The following is a 6,000-nucleotide window of genomic DNA, read 5'->3' as shown; positions in this document are numbered from 1 at the left end:
CTGCCAGGAAGTTTGATATCTCCTTGTGTTTATCACCTTTTGTGTCAGCTAGCTCCTCTTCAGGAACCTGCCAGTTTCTATTTCGATGAAATGTCAATTGCTCTCCAATTATCATTGCAATGTACTCACATTATTGTTGCTCACATTGAGTTCTACCACTGTGAAAAGCTGTTGCAACAGCCGTACAGAGCTCAAGCAGTGGAACTTCGTGGGCTTAGCAATCATTGCCAGTTTGTTCCTGAGTTCCACGAAGAGTCATATGCTGATTCAATGGTTTGTGATGCTACAATATGCCTGGCCTCTGGCGTGGAAGTTCACGAACGTGCTTTACAATGTGAAAATCCCCCTCTCACAGATGTTCTGAACATTGCTCAGTCTTGTGAAGTTTCTAGGACAGTAGAAAATCAGATAGAAGCACAGTGTGAAGTAGCCACCGTTGCTTTCTCTCCACCTCGGCCACTGTCAGTTAGCTCACAGGGGGATGACGTTGTGGCTGTGCAACTGCAACCTCTATGCTGCATGGGACAGTGCTGTGCTAAGCTGCAGTTAAGAGTCACAACAGCAGCTGCCTGCTCCTCTTCTGTCGTGCCCATATTGTTCTGTTCAGCATGAGCAGGCTCTGTGCCTAAAGCGCAGGGTGACGTGCAACCGTCATAAAAATATAGGAATATTGTGTCTGTGTGCAACTATCTACCTTGTTCACCAGACATGAACATGGATGTGAGCAGTGTTTCCAAAGTCACAGTAGGCCCAAACAAACTACATTGGTGTAAATGTGTGTACTTGTTAAAAATGCAAGTGGATATGGCTGCAGCAGTGACTTTGTTAAATTCTCAAACCTCTGTGGATCTTGGGATCACCGGCATTGTTCTGTCTCTCATTAGTGGGTGAATTACAACAGATACCCATACTGGTACAGTTTTCTACTTCCATACTGAAAAAGTGGTTGCTCGGCCTTTGACCTTTCTACTAGTTGATGATGCCAACACTGAAAATTTATTTGGGTTAGATGCCTTCAGAATTTTTGAGTACTCTGTTTCTGATGAAGTACATCTGGTATCAGATCAGGTTCTGTACGCACAAGCTGCAGTCTGGAACCGCAAGACCGCTACGGTCGCAGGTTCGAATCCTGCCTCGGGCATGGATGTTTGTGATGTCCTTAGGTTAGTTAGGTTTAACTAGTTCTAAGTTCTAGGGGACTAATGACCTCAGCAGTTGAGTCCCATAGTGCTCAGAGCCATTTGAACCATTTGTACGGACAAATGGATGCACTCGGCTCGGAATAATCCTCCATGTTTTCGGAAGGTTTAGGGTGTGCTACCAATTTTCAAGGCTCACATCACAGTGAAACTGATGGTGTGCCTCCTTCCCCCCCCCCCCCTCCCCCTCCCCATGCTCGCCCAGTCCCAATAGCTTTACGGGAGCATGTCACATTGGAACTAGATTGACTTATGGCTTTGGGTGTTACACTTGTTTCCTCTAGTGAATGGTCTACTCCATTGGTAATTATCAAACAACCTAGCAGAACCTTCAGCTCTGTCGTGATTTTAATCTGTAAATCCACAGTCTTTTATTGATATCTATCCCTTACCCTGTCCATATGAAATCTTCTCACAGCTTCCTGGAGAGCAGTATTTTTTCAAACTAAATTCATCAGAAGCCTACTTACAACTGCTTCTGGATGATGATTCCAAATGTGTCCTTGTAGTGACTACCCCCTTCAGGTTATATCAATACCAGCACCTGCCATTCAATGTGGCTAGTGCCCCTGCCATTTTCCAGCAAGTTTTGGATGAACTCACGGCCTTCTTGTCAGATTGCATTTACTACCTTGATGGTATTGGGTTCTCAGATTCCTCAATAGATGAACATTTGTAGAACTGCATGCCTTGTTCATGGCGCTGCAGGCCACCTTGAAATGTGACATGGATAAATCACAATTTTTTCAGCCATCTAACATCTATCTCAAACAATGGAAAATCCAGGATGGAATGTAAAAATATGAGAGAAGGAAAGTTGCTACACACGATACAGCAGAGATGCTGAGTCACAATATTCACAATAAAAAGACTCACACAGTCATAACTTTCAGCCTTTAAGGTCTTTGTCAGGAGTAGACACACACACTCACACAAGCACAACTTGCACTCATGTCTGCAGTCTCAGAGAGCTGAAACTAAACTGCGAGCAGCAGCACCAGTGCATGATGGGAGTGGCGACTGGGTGGGGTCAAGGAGGAGGCTGGGGTGGGGAGGGGGAGGGATAGTATGGTGGGAGTGGCGGACAGTGAAGTGTTGCAGTTTAGAGGGAGGGAAAGAGAGAAGGGGAGGAGGGGGTAAATAGCAGAAAGGAGAGAAATAAAAATGAAAAGAAATTAAAAGACTGGGTGTGGTGGTGAAATGACGGCTGTGTAGTGCTGGAATGGGAACAGGGAGGGGGCTGGATGGGTGAGGACAGTGACTAGCGAAGTTGAAGCCAGGAGTGTTATGGGAACGTAGGATGTATTGCAGGGAAAGTTCCCACCTGCGCAATTCAGCTGGTGTTGGTGGGAAAGATCCATATGGCACAGGCTGTGAAGCAGTCATTGAGATGAGGGATATACCATGTTTGGCAGCGTGTTCAGCTACATGGTGGTCCACTTGTTTTTTGGCCACAGTTCGTCAGTGGCCATTCATGTGGACAGACGGTGTATTGGTTGTCATGCCTACATAGAATGCAGCACAGTGGTTGTAGCTTAGCTTGTAAATCACATGACTGGTTTCACAGGTAGTCCTGCCTTTGATGGGATAGGTGATGTTAGTGACCGGACAGGAGTAGATGGTGGTAGGAGGATGTATAGCACAGGTCTTGCATCTAGGTCTCTTACAGGGGTATGAGCCACTAGGTAAGGGATTGAGAGCAGGGGTTGTGTAAGGATGGACAAGTATATTGTCTAGGTTCGATGGATGGTGGAATACCATGGTAGGAGGGGTGGGAAGGATAGTGGGTAGGATATTTCTCATTTCAAGGTACGATGAGGGGTAGTTGAAACCCTGGTGGAGAACGTAATTCAGTAGTTCCAGTCCTGGATGGTACTGAGTTACGAGGGGAATGCTCCTTTGTGGCCGGACTGTGGGACTTTGGGAGGTGATGGGAGGCTGGGAAGATAAGGCATGGGAGATTTGTTTTTGTACAAGGATGGGAGGATAATTACAGTCAGTGAAGGCTTCAGTGAGACCCTCGGTGTATTTAGAGAGGGACTGCTTGTCACTGCAAATGGGACGACCACGGGTGGCTAGGCTGTATGGAAGGGACTTCTTGGTATGAAACGGGTGGCATCTGTCAAAGTGGAAGTATTGCTGGTGGTTAGAAGGTTTGATATGGATGGAGGTACTGATGTAGCCATCTCTGAGATGGAGGTCAACATCTAGGAAGGTGGCTTGCTGGGTTGAGTAGGACCAGGTGAAGCAAATGGGGGAGAAGTTGTTGAGGTTCTGGAGGAATGTGAATAAGGTGTCCTCACCTCCAATCCAGATATCAAAGATGTCATCAATGAATCTGAACCAGGTGAGGGGTTTATGATTCTGGGTTTTTAGGAAGGATTCCTCTAGATGGCCCATGAATAGGTTAGCATAGGATGGTGCCATGCGGGTGCCCATAGCCGTACTGCAGATTTGTTTGTAAGTAATGCCTTCAAAGGAGAAGTAATTGTGGGTGAGGATGTAATTGGTCATGGAGACTAGGAAGGAGATTGTTGGTTTGGAATCCATAGGGCATCTGGAAAGGTAGTGTTTGATAGCAGTAAGGCCATGGGCATTAGGAATGTTAGTGTACAGGGAGGCGGCATCAATAGTGGCGAGCAGGGCACCATGTGGTACAGGGAATGGAACTGTGAAGAGTCGGTCGAGGAAATCCATAGGAGGATAGGTTCTGGGTAATAGATTGAAGGTATTGGTCTACGAGAGCAGAGATTCTCTCAGTGGGGGCATAGTAACCGGCCACAATGGGGCTGTGGCTGAACACGCTGACAAACATGATACCCCTCATCTCAGTGACTGCTTCACAGCCTGTGCCATATGGATCCTTCCCACCAACACCAGCTTTTCTGAACTGCGCAGGTGGGAACTTTCCCTGCAATACATCCTATATTCTCGTAACCCTCCTGGCCTCAACCTTCGTTAGTCACTGTCCTCACCCATCCAGCTCCCTCCCTGTACCCATCCCAGCACTACACTTCACTGTCCGCCACTCCCACCATACTATCCCTCCCCCTCCCTGCCCGAGCCTCCTCCTCATCTCCACCCAGTTGCCACTCCCATCATGCATTGGTGCTGCTGCTTGCAGTGTAGTTTCAGCTCTCTGTTGTGCTTGTGCGAGTGAGTAGCAACTTTCCTTCTCTCGTATTGTAACATCTATCTCAGTTTTGAAGTCTCGCATGCTGGTGTTGAGCATTTATGACGGAATGTTGATGCATGTTCTGCTAATGGTAAAGAGTTGCAAGCCTTTCTCGGAAAGATTGTGTACCACTACCATAATTTTTTTTCCTGGTTCACCCAGCCACTTAAAGAAGTTCCTTTTCACTGGTTGCCTGCCTGTGAGCTTGCCTTTACCCTTCTAAGGTCAAAATTACACTCTGCACCTTGCTTAGTTACCTTCCAACCAGGCTAATATCTTGTACTGGCCACAGTTACCTCCCAGTGTGGCCTTGGGACTGTTCTGGTATGCAAATATGTGGACGATTCTAAACTCCCTGTTACATATGCTTCCAAATCTCTGAATCAGGTGTAACAGCACTACTCACAGATAGAAAAAGAAACTCTTGCTGTTGTGACATGCTCAAAAAATTTCGTGTTTTCCTGTACGGTTCTAAGTTGTATTTGATTATTGATCATAAATTTCTAGCGTCTCTTTTCAGTCTTTTGGCCTCTTTGCCGGACAAAATGGCCCATCACATGCAGTGCTGAGCTCTGTTTTGTCACGCTATAACTGTGAGATTCATTTCTGACCCACAGCACAACACATTCATGTGGATGCCCTTTCTCCATTGCCAGCTGGCCACTATCCAACATTTGATCGGGGTGAACTGTTGTGTTTGCATGTAGACATAGAAGCCCAAAACATTGTGGATGGTTTTCCCATTACCAGTTGTTTGATTTTGGTGGCTATCACGGCTGATCCTGTCTTACATCAGGTTGTTCAGTTTGACCACCATGATTGGTCGGATGGATCACTGGGCTGAGTATTGAATCCTTTGCATAATTATTGTGCTGTCTACCACCACCTCTCAGGCCTTGGTGGTTTGTTACTGTTGCCTACTGAAGAGTTGGTGCCCAGGGTTGCGATCACCTCGGTATTGCGGCAGGACATCATGCGCCTTCTCCACCTGGACCACTGCGGTGTTTCTACATCTACATCTACATCATTACTCTGCTATTCACAATAAAGTGCCTGGCAGAGAGGGTTCAGTGAACCACATTAATGATGTCTCTCTACGTTCCAATCTTGAACGGCACGTGGGAAAAACGAGCACTTAAATTTTTCCGTGCTAGCCCTGATTTCTCTTATTTTATCCTGATGATCATTTCTCCCTATGTAGGTAGGTGCCAACAGAATGTTTTTGCAAGCAGAGGAGAAAACTGGTGATTGAAATTTCATGAGAAGATCCCGTCGCAACGAAACACGCCTTTGTTTTAATGATTGCCACTCCTATTCACATATCATGTCTGTGACACTATCTCCCCTATTTTGCAATAATACAAAACAAGTTGCCCCTCTTTGCACTTTTTCGATGTCATCCGTCAGTCCCACCTGATGCGGATCCTACACCGCACAGCAGTACTCCAGAATAGGGCGGACAAGCGTAGCGTAAGCAGTCTCTTTGGTAGACCTGTTGCACATTCTAAGTCTTCTACCAATGAATCACAGTCTTTGGTTTGCTCTATCCACAATATTACCTATGTGATCGTTCCAATTTAGGTTATTTGTAATTGTAATCCCTAAGTATTTAGTTGAATTTACAGC

This window comes from Schistocerca nitens, chromosome 10 (assembly GCF_023898315.1).
Source record: "Schistocerca nitens isolate TAMUIC-IGC-003100 chromosome 10, iqSchNite1.1, whole genome shotgun sequence".
NCBI classification, from domain to species: Eukaryota; Metazoa; Arthropoda; class Insecta; order Orthoptera; family Acrididae; genus Schistocerca; species Schistocerca nitens.
Note: the sequence above shows the minus strand (reverse complement) of the source record.